General features: G+C 36.4%; 1 long non-coding RNA gene across 2 annotated transcripts; it reads right to left on the bottom strand.

Moving 5' to 3' along the window:
* Positions 1-200: 200 nt before the first annotated feature.
* LOC104104821 (uncharacterized) lies at positions 201-3,572 on the bottom strand. Of its 2 annotated transcripts, none has more exons than XR_011411623.1 (4): positions 3,388-3,572; positions 2,119-2,377; positions 1,452-1,664; positions 201-657 (listed from the first exon to the last, which is right to left on the bottom strand). It is a non-coding gene; the product is annotated as an uncharacterized lncRNA (long non-coding RNA). The 2 variants fall into 2 exon arrangements; XR_011411622.1 differs by having other exon boundaries at positions 2,119-2,369; positions 3,388-3,570.
* Between the last annotated feature and the right edge of the window lie 17,816 nt (positions 3,573-21,388).

The raw sequence follows: 21,388 nt of genomic DNA, 5'->3' as shown, positions 1-21,388 counted from the left end.
TAAAATTTAAAATTTTGGTTCAAGACTACCGACAGACTCCCTCGCTAATTAAGAATGCTTGATTGAAAATGAATAATTGTTCCGACGAACTCTGTCGGTAAGTCCCTCGATAAATCTGGTACATTTTTGCCAGGGAGTGCTTATTTTTTGCTGCACCACCTGCCAGCCAGAATATTACAATAGACCTGCCAGCCAGAACATTACAATAGAAACAAAAATGCAATCACAATAAAATTCAACTTAACAACAAAATTATATAAACTATCCAAACATCCAAATTATCCAACCAAACTTCAAAACTATCCAACCAAACTTCAAAATGTAACATTCAAAGCTAACATCCAACTAAACAACAATCCGACCAAACATAAAATCACTCCTCGTCTTCGGATTCCCCCTCATCTTCTTCATCATTTATATTATTTCCATCACTTTCATCCTCTTCATGAATGTGGCTTTTTGGCGGAGAGCGGGGCAGACCGATTAAGTGGTTCACTTGAGCCTTGAGGGAGTCGATGTCATTCCTAAGTGCGTCTCTAATCTTCTCTTCATGCTTTCTTTTTTCTCGTTCATCCGCATAGTTCCTAAAAAGTTGTTGAATCGTTCGCCGCATCTCCTCAAGGTCCTCATTTTGCACGGTGGCGAATGTCCCAATACCTTGTAACCACAAAAGAGAAGCGGAAAAAATACACAAAGAGTTAGAATTGAATAATTCAGCACCTAACTTCATAAACTTTAACTAGGGAACATCGACTACCATACATACCATGAAGTGAAACTTCGGTTAAATTTTGAGCAGCATATTACTTTCACTAGATATAGGGATAATCTTAATATGGTAGAGAACATCTAACTCTTTGTGATAAATTTGAAATTTCTCTAACAAAACGTAACTATTAACACTAGAAAAACTAAAATTGTCTAACTTTTCCCGTAAAGAGTGATCAGCATTGTCAAGAAATTATAAGTGGAAGTTGTCCAACCATTTGATTCCTAGTGATGCTAAATTTCTACTATGACTTGGAGCCGAATGTTATAAATCAATTTGATGACCAAGCAAACTCAGGGTCAAAAGAGTGCACCACTAACTCCCTCTTAAACACCTTTAGCATTTCAGCCTCTCTGACCCCAAGAAGAATCTGTATCTCCTGTCGTCTTTCTTATACCTCTAAAAATCCAATTTGTCCTTACTAATAACAGACTGGAGGCTACAAATCTTATGAAAATGCAACTTTTAATCAGTTATGTGCAGATATTGAGTGACATTACGATAGTACAATAGATTCAAATTCTTTAACTGGGGTCTTATCATTGTTATACAAAATGTATCTCTAAGGGTTCTCACAAAAGACTTAAAACATTTAGCTGGAAAGGATAGCCTATAAAGTAGTATTTGCAAACCTTAGAGTTTCTTAACAAAAAGAAAAGCTTATTAACCAAAAAGTATATACCTTGTAGTCCACATGCGAGGCGATGAAAATTGCGCTCGGAGGAAAGGCAGTATGCTCTACCCTTATACACGCCTCCAACCACGTTCAACCACAATGGGAGAGTTTCTTCCTCCGATGGCATGATTGTCTGGCCTTGCTCATCGGTCGGCTGACTCCTAGCGAGCTCTTCCACTGCTTGTGGATTTGTGGAGTTTGAAACGACTCCCCTTTTTCCTGAAATCATACCAACTTTATTATGTTACTACATTCTTACCATGATTCCGTCACTAATTATTTGAACGCACAAAAGAAAGAAGATTAAAAAGAAATATATATATATATATATATATATATATATATATATATATATCCCTCCTCAAAAACAGAAAGTGTTAAACATAAGTTAACACAAGCCCTCACTTTCTTTGCACTGCCTTCTTCATAAAAGTAGCCAAATTTATCCAATATTAGCTCGAATTCTATGGTATAGAACGACGAACGTCGTAATAATAACATGGCCATAATAGACTATTAATGCATAGTTTCAAAAGCATTTTGCTCGCTTCTCAAAAAAAGAAGAAGAGTTTTTGTAGAAGATTTTGAAAAGGCAAGAACGTAACTAACTAAAATGAAACAAAAAGTATAACATAATACAACATATATATAAGAATTAAGAAGCTAAAATTACCTGATATGAACCCATGAATTGAAGAATTCCAACTTGGGCTTGCAAGAAGTTAATATACTTATAAGCAGCTTGAAACATCTCAGCAGTGTTCATCTTTTGTCCACCAGCAATCAACTTCCCAAGCTCCTGTGTCTTCTATGTTATTTTCTTTCTCCTTTGCCTTGCCGCAATGCTCTGTGCTGACAAATTCTTCTCATTACATTTCTTCACACTACTCACCTTAGCCTCTAAGGCATTTCCGCTTCTGTAAACTGGTAAACTTGAAAATTCAGGTAGCGAAAATGACGTTAAATCTTCTAACATTGGAGGATTTGGCACAAACTCATTGAAATAATTGTTAGTGATTTCAAGGCAACAGTTATTTTGAAAGAACTTTTGGCGTTTCGGTAGCTCTGAAAATTATTCAATTGTTGGTATGAATTTACTAGGACAAGTTCGATTGGTGGGCAGTTATTGAATTTAAAATTGGCTAGTAATAACATTTCAAGCTTTTGAATGTGGACCAAGATCTTTTCTTAGAAGGCATTCCTGTTCTAATGTCTTAAAGGGAAAAAGGGTTTTCACATATTTCTACAAATCAAAGGAATCTCTTTCACAAGATAATATAGTATAGTATAGGTTAGGAAGAAGTCTAGGGAGAAGAATAGGTCAACTAAACCTAATAGAGGCTACACTACAGGAAGCATCAAGAAATTCAAATGCAATGATGAACCCGCTTCTAGAAACAGCACAAGAATTCTCAACAGAAACTTAAAAAACAAGTACTAATAGTAATAGTGATGTATTTGATCCAATAAAGGCACCGCTCTTTCATTTCTCTAGTGTTGGACTTAAATTCAAGTTCCTTATGCCAAAACAACAAATAACTGGAACACGGTTCAAAATGCACAGAGAAAAAAAGGAGTTCTAATCCTGCAAAATTTCAAATCTCTCTCAAGATTTATATATAAGTATAGGGTATCAATTTATGTCTCAGTGGCTATTGTAGCAAACAAAAGAGAGGTGACAAATAACACTTGGCAATTTTTATACCTTGCTAAAAACAAGCACGAAAATTGCATCTACAGGATTGGACAACCAAAAGAATAAACTTGAGGATGGAATACTAAAATAAAGTCCATCAAGGTCTAAGATTCATCTTCACCAGGCCCTTCTCTTTCCTTTCCTCTTATCCTAAACCTCCCTTCCCCTTCGCATTACTATGAGAATTTGTGAACTCAAACCACCCCCAAAAACGACCTCAATGGCCGACGATGGAAGAAAACTTACCGGAGATGGAGAGGAGTCTGAGTGCCGACGATGGCCGCTTATTGCCGCCGCCGACGACGATGGCCGCTTGGATTGAGTGCCGACGACGCCGGTGAAGCGGTGATTTGCCCTAGAAGCAGTGAGGCGGAGTGTTTAATTTGGTCAATGTATATTCTTATGTTTAATGAAGTGGGGATTTCACATCTCTAAAGTTTATGTTTATGTTTAAGCAGGGAGGCGGAGTGCTTATTTGTTAACCAAATTAATTTATGTTTAAGTTGGTTAAGTAATTAGCAAACATGTAATTATATAAACCAAAATTAATGACCAATAATTTTGGTGTAATTATCAATTTATAAGCTAATTAATTATCACTGATACACTTCTACGTAATGTAATTATCAATTAACAATGTAATTGAACCTAACACTACTTAAGGATACTAGCTAATTAATTATTAATATTAATTAACGATACAACTAATATATTTCTACTTACTTAAGTTATCAATTTAAGATAATTAAATAATCACTAAGATTTTTCACGTATATCATTAATAAACTTCTGCTTAGTGTGTAATTATCAATGTATAGGCTAGTGCATCACTAACATTACTTGAGGATATATATCCTTAGTGCGTACACTTCTACTTAGTGTAATTATTAATATTTATAAGCTAATTGTAATTATTACACTTCTATACTTAATGTAATTATCAATGAATTGCCTAATAAATTATTAATATTAATTAACGATATTGCTAATATAGTTTTACTTACTTTAGTTGTCAGTTTAAGATAATTAAACAATTACCAATATTTGTCAGTATACCATTAATAAACTTCTACCTAGTGTGTAATTATCAATGTATAGGCTAGTGCATCACTAACATTACTTAAGGATATATCCTTAGTGCGTACACTTCTACTTAGTGTAATTATCATTATCTATAAGCTAATTATAACTATTACACTTCTATACTTAATGTAATTATCAATGAATTGCCTAATAAATTATTAATATTAATTAACGATATTGCTAATATAGTTTTACTTACTTTAGTTGTCAATTTAAGATAATTAAACAATTACCAATATTTGTCAATATACCATTAATAAACTTCTACATAGTGTGTAATTATCAATGTATAGGCTAGTGCATCACTAACATTACTTAAGGATATATCCTTAGTGCATACACTTTTACTTAGTATAATTATCAATATCTATAAACTAATTGTAACTATTACACTTCTTACTTAATGTAATTATCAATGAATTGCCTAATAAATTATTAATATTAATTAACGACATTGCTAATATAGTCTTAAGATAATTAAACAATTATCAATATTTGTTAGTATACCATTAATAAACTTCTACTTAATGTGTAATATCAATGTATAGGTTAGTGCATGACTAACATTACTTAAGGATATATTCTTAGTACACTTCTACTTAGTGTAATTATCAATCTATAAGCTAATTATAACTATTACACTTCTGTTTAGTGTAACTATCAATATATAGGCTAATCAATTATTAACATTACTTAACGATACCACTAATAAACCTCTACTTATTTTAATTATCAATTTAGAGATAAACAATCACTAACATTTCTCACAAATAGCATTAATACACTTTCATTTAGTGTATAATTATCAATATATAGGCTAATCAATCACTAACATTACTTATATAAGGATGCCACTAGTTCACTAAACTTAGTGCTATTATCAATGTATACAGGCTAATATTTCAATCACCAACATTACTTACAAATATATTATTAATACACTTATACTTAGTGTAATTATCAATCTACAATCTAAATACAACTAATACACGTTTACTTAGTATATTATCAATGTGTATGATAATCAATTGTTAACGTTACTTAAGGACACCGTTAATACACTTCTACTTACAGTAATTATCAATTTATAAGATAAACCATAACTAATATTTCTTACGAAAAACGACTAATACACTTCTTCTTAGTGAGTAACTATTAATGTATAGGTTAATCAATGTAGTTAAGGATACTACAAATTTACTTTTACTTAGTGTAATTATAAATTACTAAGCTAATTACCACTAATATATTTTTAAGTAGTGTAATTACCTCCACTTAGTGTAAATTTTAATAAATAGGCTATCAACCACTAAGATAATTAAGTAAATACTTATCGAGGGACTTGCCGATGGCCTCCTTCGGTATTGTGTAATAAAAAATACAAAATAATTATGTATAAGATTATATATTTAAATTACCGACGGAAGTCCATCGATACTATAAGAACAAAATTCAAAATATTATGTAATTGCAATAGCGATTGAGTATGTCGATAATTTTTTTTTTTTTTTAAAAGCACTGAAAGACACCGTCGGTACCTAAAAAAATAATTCAAAAATATAAATACAAAATGTTCCGAGGGAGTCCGTCGGTAAATTACCGACGGAGTGCATCGGTACAACCAATTAAATTTTGACCGGTCAATATATCATTATTTATCGAGAGTTGTCCGTCATTTTTTTATAAAAAAATTAGAAATTAAAAAGTTCAAAAGTACCGAGGGACTTCGTCTGAAAGTCCCTCGGAATACCGACGGAAGAAAGTCCGTCGGTACTGCTGCGTCGATAAACAACTGTTTTTTAGTAGTGTATGTAATTTAATAAATTTTTAGATATAATTTTATACTCCGCGTCGAAATTGAACCCATTCGTAACACACTATGCTATTTAGGTTAATTCTTCGTAAATTTACCAGCACTATGGCACTGGTGTTTGAAGGCATAGTGCCATTGTGAGGAAAAAGAAAGAAAAGTGGATAGACTGAGGCATTTGGATTAGGCGATGCGGGAAGTGAACCGTCTACTAGTTTAAATGTAAATGACAACATATTTTACCAATTTTTTGGCTCAAGAATTCTAGTGGTGTAATAGTTTCTAAGGGAATAACTAAAAAAATGCAAAATGCATATGTAGAATGCGATGACTTAAGATAAACAATAATACAAAGAGTGAAAGAAAGTCATTAATAATTAGTTGCTACAAGTCGCATATGCCGAATGCGATTTATAAAGTTTCATCTAAAGAATACAATTTATAAGTCAGAATGTATTTTATAAGTCGATTGAGATTTATATTTGCTAATAGGCACGCTTCGGTTTTTCCCCATTTCGGATTTTTATTTTGGAATTCCTTATCAGTAATGCATATAAATTTTCTTTTCATTAATTTAATACCATTTATAATTCTCTAACTGAGATTGATGATCCCATTAATTTAGATTCATGTATCAAAAGGATACATTCTTTATTAAAAAAAATTAATTTAAGGACACGAATACAAAATCTCTAATTAAAGATCGAGGGATCTCGTTCATTTCATCGTCTTATTCCTTTGGTGTTCAACTATTCAAATCAAATTTATGCATATTGTCATGATCTTATTTAGGTTTTTTTTTTGGTTGGAGTTGGGGGAAGGGTAAAAATACTTCCACTAAGCTTGTCCCAAAAGTTACTTATACACCTAAGAGGTCGTTTGGTAGGGTGTATAAGAATAGTGCGGAATAAAATATATTAGTAATGCATGAGTTAGTAATGCAAGTATTAGTTATAAAGATATTATTTATTATCTATTGTTTGGTGTGGTGTATTAAAATTATAATGCATTGTATACTTTTTAAGAAAAATAGTTGTTTACAAAAATGCCCTCAATATTCTCAAGCTTTAAGGGACTTTAAGGATAATTTTATCTTTAACTATACTAACGCAAGCATTAATAGCCTTGGTATTACTAATGCCATGATTTTCTATGCATTACTTATACATAAGATAATACCAAGTATGATGTATAACTAATACAAGTATTAGTTATACACAAATTAAAAAAATATACCAAACAAGATATTAGCAATACATAGAGCTAATGCTTTCATTATTATTTCTTCTTTCCCCCTCCTACCAAACTACCCCTAATTATTGTTCTAAGTGAAAGCATCATACCTTTTGAGTGATGACATGACAAGGCAAAAAAGAATATTTTCCCAATCGTGCGTGAGAAACAAAAGTTTGAGTTAAAAGTGACTTAAGTGACACATGTCATTTTCTGATTGGACAATCAATTAATTACATTGTTTTTGTGCATCCTTCCTTCCTAATTAAATTTTATAATAAAGCCAACTTTTTTCCATTTTCGTCATTTCTAAATCACTTTCCATCATAGACAATCTTATTTGTTTGCTAAGAGTTTGTGGTTATAGTTAAAATATGAAATCACTCGTTTCCTCGTCAAAAATTACGTTTAAATTTTTCAGATCTTTTCTTGATCAATAACAAACGGGAAACTAATTAAAGAATTCAATTTAGATGGTTGGACAAATTATTTCCTTCTATATTTCTATGTTAAAAGAAATTACAAAGACAAATTCAAATTTAAAATCAACGTAACATTATTAAAGAATCAATACTTGTGAATGTGTATAATCCAAAGCATTTGCAAATAATGGCTGCCAATCATCCCGTGAACAAGTTTGCTGATATTCTTCGTCGTTCTCTTGGCGATGACTATTGCTTCGTAACTTTATATTTTTTTTTTAATTTTAAATTTGTGAAAGTCCCGCATTAGGAAACTGCATTAAACATAAATGTCAATACGCATATCATAATGTACGTGCATGAGCAGAGTCGGAACCACGGTGCATGTTACGGGTCCAGCTGGACTCAGTAGCTTTGGTTCAAATCATGTATATAAATTTTTATTAAATACTGGAATCTATAAACGTGTGTTGCACGTTAATAATGTCACATGATTGTTTAAATATTTATTTATATGAATAAACAGTAAAATTATATTAATGAGAGAAATTTTATATATAATACTACAACAATCATCTAAATGGCGAAAAATATTATTACATTAGCATTTATAATACACGAATTCAAAATGAAAGGATATCATCATAACTTACATAAATGATCAATTTTAGTCATGTTAAACAGATAATTATGTATTGTAGTTTAAAAGTATCTAATGTGATGATATCTTACCAAACACTTCTTTATAGACAATGTTTTTTTTGTATACGTTTCCTTCTAATGCTTTGGTTACTCTGCCATAACTAGAACTCTTGTTGTCGATATTGATATCTCTCTTGAAAGTGCAACATATAATTATTCGTGTAAGAAAACATACAACAACAATAATAACATACCTAGTATTATCCCACGTCGTGGGGTATGGGGGGGGGGTAGTGCGTATACACACCTTACCCCTACCTTGTGAGGATAGAGAGTCTGTTTCCAATAGACCCTCGGCTCAGAAAAGCATAAGCACCACATTAATGAAAATATAAACAAGAAGGGACAATACCAAAAAGTCATATAAAAGCAGAATAAAAACAACAAGATAGTAAGGTGATCATCATTAAAAGAAAATAACGGTTAGTAATAAAAATCTACTACCAACAGAAAGCGAGACTGCATGCCAATACTACTGTTATGAACACTCTAGACTACCAACTCTACTACCCTAATCCTCGACCTTCATACCTTCCTATCAATGGTCATGTCCTCGGTCAGCTGAAGCTGCGCCATATCTTGCCTAATCACCTCTCCCCACCTCTTCTTTGGCCTACCTCTACCTCTCCAATGTCAACCTCTCACACCTCCTCACCGGGGTGTCTGTGCTCCTACTCCTTACATGACCAAACCACCTAAGCCGCGCTTCCCGCATCTTATCCTCAATAGGGGACACACTCATCTTATCGCGAATAACCTCATTTTTGATTTTATCTAACCTGATGTTCCCGTACATCCATCTCAACATCCTCATCTCGACTAACTTCATCTTCTAGACATGAGCGATTTTGATTGGCCAACACTCAACCCCATACAACATTGTTGGTCTGACCACCACTCTGTAGAACTTATCCTTAATTTTCGGTGGCATCTTCTTGTCACACAAAAAAATGGAAGCGAGTCTCTATTTCATCCATCCCTCCTCAATACGATGTGTGACGTCTTCATCAATCTACCCATCCCTTTGAATAATAGACCCAAGGTACTTAAAACTCCCTCTCCTAGGGATGACTTGCGAGTCCAGTCTCACCTTCCCTCCCCTTCATTGAGTCTCGCCACTGAACTTACACTCCAATTATTCCGTCTTGGTCTTGCTCAACTTGAAACCTTCAGATTCCAGGGCCTGCCTCCATACCTCTAATTGCGCGTTCATACCTTCTCGCGTCTTGTCAATCAATACAATATCATCTGCAAATAGCATGCACCACGACACCTCCCCTTAGATGTGGCGCGTCAGTACGTCCATCACCAGAGCAAACAAAAAAGGGCTGAGTGTCGACCCTTGATGCAACCCCATTATAACCGGAAAATGGTCCGAGTCCCCACCCACCATCCTCACTTAGGTATGTATTGCATTATTCATGTCCTTAATCAACCTAACGTAGGAAACAGGTACACCTCTAGCCTCCAAACATCTCCACAAAACCTCCATCGGAACTTTATCGTACGTTTTTTTCTAAGTCGATGAATACCATATACAAGCCTTTCTTTCTCTCCCTATACTGCTCCATCAATTTCTTAACAAGGTGGATCGCTTCTGTAGTCGAACGCCCTGGCATAAACCCAATCTAGTTCTCAGAAATAGACACACTCTTCTCCACCTTAGCTCTACCACTCTCTCCCATACTTTCATAGTATGGCTAAGCAGCTTGATACCCTGGTAGTTATTGTAATTTTGGCTATCACCCTTGTTCTTGTATACAGGACAAAAATGACATTAAATAACCCAGTGAACCACTCCAAGCCTTCCTTGCCCGCACTCTTGCAAAACTCCACCGGGATTTCATCCGGCCCGGTCATTTTACCCCTACTCATATTACACATAACCTCCTCAACTTCATTAACTCTAATCTTCCTACAATACCCAAAGTCGCAACGACTCCCGGAGAGTTTCAAATCACCCACTACAATGATCATGTCCCCCTCCTTGTTCAAGAGACTATGGAAGTAGGTCTGCCATCTCCGACAGATAAGCCCCTCATCCAACAAAACTCTACATTCTTCGTCCTTGATGCACTTCACTTGGTCCAAGTCACGCGCCTTCCTTTATCTTGCCATGGCTAACCTGAACAACCTCTTATCCCCACCTCATCCCTCGAGTTCCTCATATAAACGACTAAAATCTGCAGTCTTGGCCACCGTAACTGCTAGCTTTGCCTCTTTTTTAGCCAACTTATAATGCTCCCTATTCGCCCTCTTCTCCTCCTCGTCTACACTTTTCACTAGCTTCGGATACGTTTATTTCTTGGTTTTCACTTTTCCTTGCACCTCTCTATTATTCCACTAGTCTCCCTTATGACCACCAGATTAACCCTTTGAGACACCTAATACCTCTCTCAGAGCTTCCCCAATGCATTGCGCATTCGTGGTCCACATAGAATTTGCGTCCCCACTACTCCTCCAAGCCCTCATAGTCCCCATCTTGACCCCCAACTCCTGCACTTTAGCTTCCGTCAAGGCTCCCCACTTGATCCGATGTTGGCTATACATCGCCCACTTCCTCCTTTTCCTCGTGATCTCAAGGTCCATGACCAGGAACCTATGAAGGGTCAAGAGATTCTCACTCGGTATGACCTTGAAATCAGTGCAAAGACCTCTATATGACTTTTTGCAGAGTAAATAATCAATCTGAGTCTCGACCATTGAACTCCGGAAGGTGACCAAGTGCTCCATCTTCTTCGGGAAACTCGAGTTTACTATCACCAAATTAAATGCTCTAGCAAAGTCCAGCAAAGACGTTCCTCCTCTGTTTCTATCTCCAAAACCAAAGCCACCATGCACATCATCATACCCCCCCCCCCCCAGGTGTCTCTCCAATGTGGTAAATATAGTTCAATATTTAGGATGTTTGACCTTGTACTTTATTTATTATAACTACAAAATATAAACATACTGAAAATTATTTTCTTTTTTGGTAATTAAACATCTTTGTGTTAACCACCAATGTAAATATTTACAAAGCAGTAGATCACCCCGACCTACTTTTAAACTGGAAAAACAACTCACTCTAACCTTCACAGCCTCCTAACCTTATTTATACAATTACTCTCACTAGCTAACTACTTAGTATTTATATTTTGTAAGAAGGGCACGAGTATAACCCTCAGCTCTATTATTGCACATGCATCCCACTCTCCTTGCAAGGACATCCCATGTTGTTTCTTGCTTCTCAAATATCCTTGCATTTCTCTCAATCCACACTGTGTGTGTATATCCTGCATATACTAGTTTGAGTATCCTGGCCAACTGAGATCGCCTCTTTATTTTTATTACAATCCAATGCTGTCAATCAGTCCACGATATTGTAGATGGTTGTTGTATCTATAACCATTGCATGAGTATGGACCATAGGATTCTACCAAATGCACATTCTGCAAATATATGATCTCTCATTTTTGGTGTTTGATTGCAAAATCAACATGTGTCTTCCACTTGTATTCCCCAGTTCTTCAATCTGTCAGCAATGAGCAATATTCCCTGAACTTGTAGCCATATTGTGAAGATTGCTTTTGGTCGTGCTTAATTCTGATACATTAAACATTTCCATGAGACTTTATCCAGTTTTCCTAACAGTTGCAAGTAAACCTGTTTGAATTTATTCCTTTGGTGAGTTTGACTATTGCTGATGACATCAAGGTCATCCCTTGCTCCAAATATTTTTTTGACCATCCATGATGTCTGCTTTGGTGCTCCCATGGTTTCAAAAACTTGATCCTTAATATAGTAATTATGGATCCATTTAATCTAAAGCTTATCTTTCTTGTTTGCCAATTCCCAGCATGTTTTGTGATTGCAGCCTTATTCCATAATGCCAAGTTGATCAAGTTAAGACCCCATGTTGCTCTAGGTAAACAGATCATGTCACATGCCACTAAACCTTTTTTAGTAATTATATTCTCTCCCGACCACACATAGCTTCTACAGTAGGCATCAATTGCTTTGACAACTTTAGCCGGTATGATGAAGATTTGAGCTTAATAAGCTTGGATACCAAAGATTACATATTGCACCAATTTAATTCTACCTGCATATGAGAGCTTCTTTGTTGTCCAAGAGAATATCCTAGCCACTATTTTATCAATGAGTGGCTGCCATTGCATTACAGAGAGCTTTTTTGTGTCAAGTGGTATGCCCAGATATCTGAAAGGGAGAGATGCTTGACTATAGCCTAGTTTTTGTTATATGTCATGTTTCACTTCTAAGTTTACCCCTCTATAGTAAATAAAGCATTTGTCTAGGTTAGCTTTAAGACCTCTAAACTTGAATCAATTACCTTGGAAGGAGGATTTTTACACACGGTCAAACAAGCAACAAGGTGCTGGTAGAGTCTATAGCAGGATTGATAGAGCTATGAGGAATGATGACTGGATGCAAACATATGGGCACATGCAAGTAGAATACAAATTTCCATTCATTTCAGATCATGCTCCTATGGTAATTACAATGAGAAGGGCTGAACCAAGTGGTACGATTCCATTTAGATTCTCAATGTACGGGCTAACCATCCAAACTTCCTTATACTGGTAGAAGAAGTGTGGAAAGGTCACCTAAGTGCAGATCCTATGAAGAATGTCTGGTATAAGCTGAAGGCTTTAAGGCCATTACTGAGGCAACTAAATAACACATAATTTAGAGGTATCAAAGAAAGGTTGGAACAAACTAGAAATAAGCTGTAGGGGATTCAAAATCAAATGCTTAGTTGCTACTCAGATGAACTAGTTGCTGAAGAGAAACAACTCCTAGAGAATCTGGAAAAGTGGTCATTAATAGAAGAAAACATCCTTCAACATAAAGCTCGAGCTAAATGGATAAGATAGGAGATTCAAACTCCAAGTATTTTTCAGCAATTATGAAGGAAAGAAGACAAAAACAAAAAGTCATCACAAAACTTGTTAATGCATATGGAGATAGACTTACTGACCATCACCAGATCCAAGAAGAGATCATTGCCTAAGTCCCTGATGGGATCGACTATAGTCCAATTACCAGCAGTAAACAAACATGTGATGAAACTTGGACCAGTGCTCAATCATATGCAGCAAATCAGTCTCTCCGTGTTGAAGTCACTGAACAAGAAATCTATGAATGTTTGTATGTTATTGGAGATGATAAAGCACCAGTGGTAGTTGGATATAATGCCTTATTATTAAAATTAACTTGGCCTCTTATCAACTCAGAAATTTGTCAAGCAGTTAAGGACTTCTTTCAAACAATGAAGTTATTCAGAGCAATCAACTGCACAGCTATCACATTACTTCCTAAAGTTCCTAGCCCTTCTAGCATCAAAGAATACAGAATAATAGCCTGTTGCACAGTGCTATATAAACTCATTGCCAAGGTATTGTCCAACAGACTCAAGAAAGTTATAGCTTCAATAATTTCATATACACAAGCAAGGTTCATTCTAGGTTGAAAGGTGGAAGATAATGTCTTACTTGCCCATGAGTTGGTTAAGGCTTATTCTAGGAAGAACATTTCACCAAGATGTCTTATCAAGGTGGATATCCAAAAGGCTTATGATACAATGGATTAGAGGTACGTACAACAAATGCTAGAAGGCTTGGGCTTCCTAGACAAATTCACTAAGTGGATTCTTGAATGTGTGACAACTGTTAATTATACTATACTCTTCAATGGGGAAACAACTAAGCCTTTTGATGCAGCTAGAGGGTTGAGGTAAGGGGATCCAATGTCTCCCTTTTTGTTTGCTATAGCAATGGAATACTTGAGAAAGAACTTGAAGACTTTGAAGTAGGAGAAGGCTTTTCATTATCATCCCATGTGTTCAAGGCTGGATTTAACTCACTTGAGTTTTGCGGATGATCTCCTCCTATTTGCAAGAGGAGATGCTGCATCTGCAGCATTACTACATGACAGAAAATTATTTTCACACAAATTTAAAATGATATTCTTTAGTTTCGGAAGACAAAAGTTGAATTCGAGGATAAACACATACTTAGAAGCACATTGACCAGTATCATAAGTTCTGCATGTATGACATTATTGTCAAAACTTCTATATACCATATGTGTACTATTACATAAACTATTCAGTGGATCTAAGTTTTCAGTAGCATGACGAGCATATGTTTCTTCAAAATCAACCTATATACAATGGAAGATCAATTTTAACTTAGTCTATTATTTATATGGTGACACTAACATAAGTAAGAAATAACGAACTTGACAACAAACATGTTTGGTAGAAAGGCCATTTGGTATTAAAGTATTTAAGTACTCTTCTTGGCAGTTATTGTTGGTATCATCTTCTGTTGAGTTAAAACTGAAAAATATCTTGTTATTACCATAAAACTTAGCAATCAACCTTTTATTTAGTTGATCAACATATTCATTTCTGCTAGCTAAGATAGCTATTTAATTTCTATCATGTAATTTGCACAAATTGCATTTTAATATAATGATGATAATATTTTCCTTATTAAATGCACTACTATTACTATTGGGGTTGATAACCAAGTATTTTAGAAGAGCCAAATCATATTTTGTTGGATGCTCTTCTTTGTTCCGACACGAAGCAAGAAGTCACTGAATGTTGGATCTGTTCTTACTTTTATATTTTTTGTCATTTGGATATTTTTCATTTGAGGTCATAAGTATAATTTTGGCAATCTAGCTTTTACAGTTTCTGCTTTAGTCAATTTTGGAACTACTGATCGTACTTGATAGAAATCACCTCCCAACTATTACTTTTCCACCAAACGGTTCATCGATATCCAATATATCTCTAAAACTCTGGGCGATTGTTTCGATAGTTTGACAGTTAGCCAAAAGCGCTTCATCCCATATTATCACTTTTTATTTCCTTAAACATTTAACACTATTGCTCTGATTTGTTATATTTGTGATGGTTATTTTAGTTATTTAATTTAACAACCCAACCGGTCGTTTTGCCTTCTAGAACCCTGTTCCACTAAATAAGACTCCCCGTACATGCTTTACTGTTTTATGACTTGCGAGAATGATTAGTTCGGGATTTGGAAGAGTTTCGGTTGAATTCGGAACACTTGGTTCCTTAAGTTGGCCTTAAAAGTCTAAGTTTGACTTTGGTCAATGTTTTGAGTTAACGACCTTGGAATTGGGATTTGATGGTCCCAATAGGTTCGTATGATGATTTTGGACTTAGGTGTACATTCAGATCGAGTTTTGGATAACCCGGAAGCGTCTCGACGCCTAATAGTGAAAGTTGGCTCTTTGAAAGTTTTAAAGTTCTTTAAATTTGGTTTGGAGTAGGTTTTGGTGATATCAAGGTCCAAACGGAATTCTAAGACTGGAAATAGTTTTACAGTGTCATTTAAGACTTTCATGTAAAATTTGATGTTATTCCGAGTAGTTTAAGTATGTTTCGGCGCATTGGGAGTAAATTGAAGAACTCAAACTTCATATTTTTGATTCAATTGGTTTGAGGTATGATTTTTAGTTTTAATATTGTTTGGTGCATTTCGGGAGTTTGAGAAAGTCCATTTTATGATTTCAAACTTTTTGGTATGTTCGAGTGGGGCCCCGGGTATTAATTAGGCGAGGCTCGGACCAAGTTTGGACTTGGGAGCATCAGCTGAATCCTTCAGCTTCTGGTGTAATCGCACTTGCGTAGGGCCAGCCGCAGGTGCGAGCTCGCAGAAACGACCCAGGAAGGGCATCCCAGGAACCGCAGGTGCGCCCCACGCTCTACAAAAGCGGTACCCGGTCCGTAGAAGCAGATCCACCCAGCCTTGGGCAATTCCGCATAAGCGGACTTCGGTCTGCAGAAGCAATGCGGTAGGTACATAAATCGCTGGAGGCAGTGTGGTCTCTTTAAAACGGGACTTAGGCATTTTTCCCATTTCTTACACTTCTTGGGGGAGATTTTGGAGCTGGTTAGAGAGGGATTTTCATCAACTAATTGAGGTAAGTAATTTCTACCGAATGTGAGTTAAATACATAGTTTATGGATAGATTATAACATATAACCTAGTGAAAATCATGGGTTTAGGTGAAAACCCAGGGTTTTGATAAAAATAGGATTTAACCACAAAATTTGTTATGAAATTTAGAAAAAATAAATCATATATTTTTTTTTGCCTAATGGCTAATATATAAATAAAATCCCAAAAATGGGTCCAATGCTTACAAGATGTCCAAACCAAAATAGAAGTTGCATGAAGCTACTAGCTATTAAAAAAGATAGAAAAGCTAAAATCTAATGAACTAACTATTACAACATGATAAGTTGAATGCTTCCTTCTCCTATTAGTGTATGTGAATCCAATTTTCATTGGCAAATACCAAGCAACACCTATCAAGCTCTCACCAGGCGCTAAGGTATATTGTCCATAGGCTAAAATGAATTCCAAACATCTCCACCGCAGAGTTGAAGTCTGCATCGTCCTCCAAGTGTCGCTACTATATGATCTCCATATGCAGTGGACTGATTTTGTTCAAGTATTAATCATGTGCTCACTCATCAAGATTAATGTGTAGAAGAGAAGCCTGGCTTTAGGCAGGCTTTGCAAGGCAAAATCCAGGCTTGAGCTGGCTTTAGGTAGGCTTTACAAGGCAAAGGCCAGGCATGTGCTGGCTTTAGGCAGGCTTTGCAAGGCAAAATCCAGGCTTGAGCTGGCTTTAGGTAGGCTTTGCAGGCCAAAGGCCAGGCGTGAGCTGGCTTTAGGCAGGATTTACAAGGCAAAAGCCAGGCATGAGCTGGATTTAGCCAGGCTTTACAAGGAAAAAGCCAGGCATGGGCTGGCTTTACAAGGCAAAAGCCAGGAATGATCTGGCTTTAAGAAGACTTTGCAAGGCAAAGGCCAGCCTATGCCTTTTTGTGAACTAGTAAGCTCAGATCCTTCCCTACTAGAACCTTTAAAGTAGACATCATTCAAAACATTACTAAACCATCCTTAGATTGAGCTTGAAAGCATGCTAATACCACTGAGAAATGATTCAACAATCTCCAAAAATACCATACGATGGGTTCAGCATTTTCCTTAGCATTTGGACATATCAGTTTGTGCAGAGTCCAATCTTGTGAAGCCATCAGTCTGGGGTTCTTCTCTTTGCTATCCTAATCCTAAGGTTAGGTGATTGAGATTTGTCTAGATTGATCAACCTCCTCCCTGCACTAGGCAGTTCAGAGAATGAATGAAACTCAGATGTACCTGCAAAAGAGAACACAATGTTAGCTATAAAATCCGCCACTAAGTTGCCTTCTCTGAACACATGTTGAAAGATCACATTGAAGTTGTCCTTCATCTCTATAATTTTATTCACATCATGTGCAATTACCCAAGGAGGATCCCATTCCCCTTCTATCGCCTTCTTCATCACCAATGAATCAGTCTCTAGTATGAGAGGGTGAAAATCATGCTCCACACAATATTCCAACCCTTGAAGAATAGCCTTAGTTTCAGCCACCACATTAGTTGTAACTCCCAGGTCTACTGCCCTAGCATACACCACATCACCTTCCTCATCCCTCACACAAAAGCCTATGGAGATAGGTCCAGGATTGCCCTTTGAAGCTCCATCAGTATTACATTTGTACCAACCATGACAAGGAAGCTGCCATGTTACTCTTGTAGTAATCAATATAAGTTTATATCCTTCAAAGTATTGAATCATGTCTGGCCATAACAATGGAATATTAGGGATCCAAGCATACCTCACCCTTGCTAGTTGATGCAATGTCCTATTTATCTCATGAATCACCCTATTTGTGGACATTGAACCACCATGTTTACCTGCATTTCTTCTCTTCCACAGTTCCCAAGTGATGATAGCTGGTACTAATTGAAATAGTGGCTTTAATTTCGGACAACACTGAGCATACCACCAATGCCTTATAATCTGCTTCAATTGAATCAATTGCACAGAAATTCCAGCAGCCCCTATGAACAAGTTCCATACCTTAGAGGCAGTAGGACTTGTGACAAATATATGCTCAATGGATTCCTCTTTGGGCTTCTGACAACACCAACACCTAGACATCACCATTTTCCCTTGCCTCCTCCACATGTCATCGGTGGCTATTTTCTGCCTCCACAATCTCCACAAGAAGAAGGATATCTTGAATGGCAAACCTTTAATCCACATTAACTTGAATTCCTGATTAGGATCTGCCCTATGCCTTAATATTTGCCAAGCACTGCTAACACTGAACTTGCCTGAAGGAGTTGGCATCCAGTATGGCTTATCCCAATATCCCTCACTGCCTTCATAGTGCACATTTAGCCTTATATGTTCTGTAATTTCTTCATTGAAAGTTTGATCTAGAAGCTAATCATCCTATGTTTCCCCTTGCCGCAGTTCTGCCACCTCCTGAAGACTTTCATTTATTGGAAAATCTTCAGGTAATACATGATAAAGTGCACCCAATCCAGTCCAATTTTCATGCCAAATATTAGTTGTTCCACTCTTCAATTCCCATACGATCTCATGTTCTACTTCTTCCCTAGCATTCAGCATTTGTCTCCAAATATGAGACCCTCCCCTAAAATGCACCACAGTTGGTGGCTCCTTCTTGCAATAATTATTCCACATGAAATTAGACCACAAAGATTTTGTTGTCCTAAACCTCCACCATAGTTTAGCAAACAGTGCCCTTGAGACATCATTTAAGGACCTAAAACCTAGCCCCCCTTCCTCTTTAAGAAGGCAAAGATTTTGCCATGAAGCCCAGTGTCTGCTTCTCCCTTCTTCCTTTGTGCTCCAAAAGAACCTAGCAAAAGTCTTATGTAGATGCCCCAGGATGCTGTTTGGTGGATCAAGGACTGATAACATGTGAACTGGCATACTTTGCAACACACTAGAGATGAGTGTTGCCTTTCCTCCAAATGACAACAGTTTTCCTTTCTATGAATGCAATTTAGCATTCACCTTCTTGATAATATCCTCATAATAGTCCTTCCTCCTTCTAGTGTAAAAAATAGGACACCCTAGATATGTGAAAGGGAATTTACCTCTTACGAATCCTGTAATAGCTCCAACTGCCTGAAACAATCCATTAGCAACCTTTGAATACATGTAGTATGAACTCTTATCTTTGTTGATCATCTGACCTGATATCTTCTCATAGTTTCCCAACACTGCCATAATCTTGCTCAAAGAGGGAGGATGAGCAGATGCAAAGATTATCGTATCATTAGCATACGCCAAATGGTTTAAAGAATCAGACCACTTAGGCATTCCAAATCCCACAAAATGACTTGTCTTCAAAAAGCTTATTCAAAGATCTGGAAAGTACCTCAGCTGATAGAATGAACAATGCTGGAGACAGGGGATCCCCTTGTTTCACACCCCTTGTCGACTTAAAGAACCCTGCGGACTGCCCATTCACCAATACTGAATACCAGTTATTTGACATCAAGTTCCACACCATGTTGATGAAGTGTTAAGAAAATCCCATCTTCCTTAGCATATGCAATAAGTACTTCTATGAGACCCTATCATAGGCCTTAGCCATATCAAGCTTGATCACCACATTAGCTGGCTTTCCCCTTAACCTTATGTCAGTGACAATTTATTGTGTCAATAAGATGTTCTCAAATATACTCCTACCCTTTACAAATCCGGATTGATTAGGAGATATTAGAGATGGAAAAAAAATCTCCAATCTGTCATGTAACACCCTAGACAAAACCTTGTTAATGAAGTTTCTCAAACTAACAGGTCTTAAGTTAGAGAAGGTCTCAACTCTAGGTTTCTTTGGCAGCAACACTAGATTGGTGTGAGTGATGGATTTAGGCAATGCAGCTCCTCCATAGAAGTGTAGCACCATGTTGTGTATATCAGCACCAATAGCATCCCAGCGTGTTTGATAAAACAAGCCAGTGAATCCATTAGGGCCACTAGCACTCTCCCCACTAAGCTCAAAAATTGCTGCCCTTACTTCTTCAATTGTTGGCAATCTGCTAAGTTCCAAATTCTGATCCATAGTGGCCATTGAAGGTACATTGTTGAGCAAGGGAAATTCAGAAGCATCACCTTCATTTGTGAACTGTTTTTGATAGAAGTCCACTGCAGCTGTAGCCAATTGCTCCTAGTCTTCAATCCATACCCCACTGCCACTTTTGATCCTCTTCAGTTGCAATTTCTTTATTTTGCCATTGACATAGTTGTGAAAGAAACTTATCCTATCTCCTTCAGCAAACCAATTCATCCCAGCTTTTTGCTTCCAATACTGCTCCTCAATATTCAAGTATTTCTTTAATTCAGATTGAGCCTTTTGAAGCACAATCTTATTCTCAGTTGTAGGATCTTCTTCAAACAACATCTCTTTCACCCTAACAATGTCCTACAAAATAGCCAATTGCTTGAAGATATCACCAAATGTTTCCATATTCCATTTTGAGAGTGTTGCTTTCACTCTCTTGATATTCTGCTTGAACATCAAAAACTGATCCCCTATGAAATCAGCTTCCCAATTCTGCCTCACCACATCCATAAATATAGCATGCTTTGTCCAAAAGTTCAAGAATCTGAAAGGCTTGACAAAATTGGTTGTCTGCACCCCACATGTCATTAGCAATGGTGCATGATCTGATCCAGTTCTGATTAGATGCTTAACTTCAATAGTTGGCAACATGTTCTTAAATGGAAAATTCACAAAAATCCTATCCAATCTCTTGAATATACACTCAACATTGGATCTCCCATTCCACCATGTGAATGGACTTCCTTTGTACCCTTGCTCAAACAAACCACAAGAGTTTACACAAAATGCAAAATTCTCATATTCAGGAGGGTGTACTGGAAGTCCCCCTATTTTCTCATCTTCATGCAATAACACATTGAAATCCCCTCCTACCAACCATGGTAATTCCATATCACTTGCTAAATAATACAAGTGATCCCACAAATCCAACCTCTCCATTGCTGAACATTTTGCATAAATAAATGTCATCATCATGTGCTGCCCCAGGTCATGGTGAAACACTCTCACAGTC

This window comes from Nicotiana tomentosiformis, chromosome 10, assembly GCF_000390325.3.
Source record: "Nicotiana tomentosiformis chromosome 10, ASM39032v3, whole genome shotgun sequence".
In the NCBI taxonomy this organism is placed as follows: Eukaryota; Viridiplantae; Streptophyta; class Magnoliopsida; order Solanales; family Solanaceae; genus Nicotiana; species Nicotiana tomentosiformis.
The sequence above is the reverse complement of the archived record's forward strand: the minus strand, read 5'-3'. Positions and strand labels throughout refer to the sequence as shown.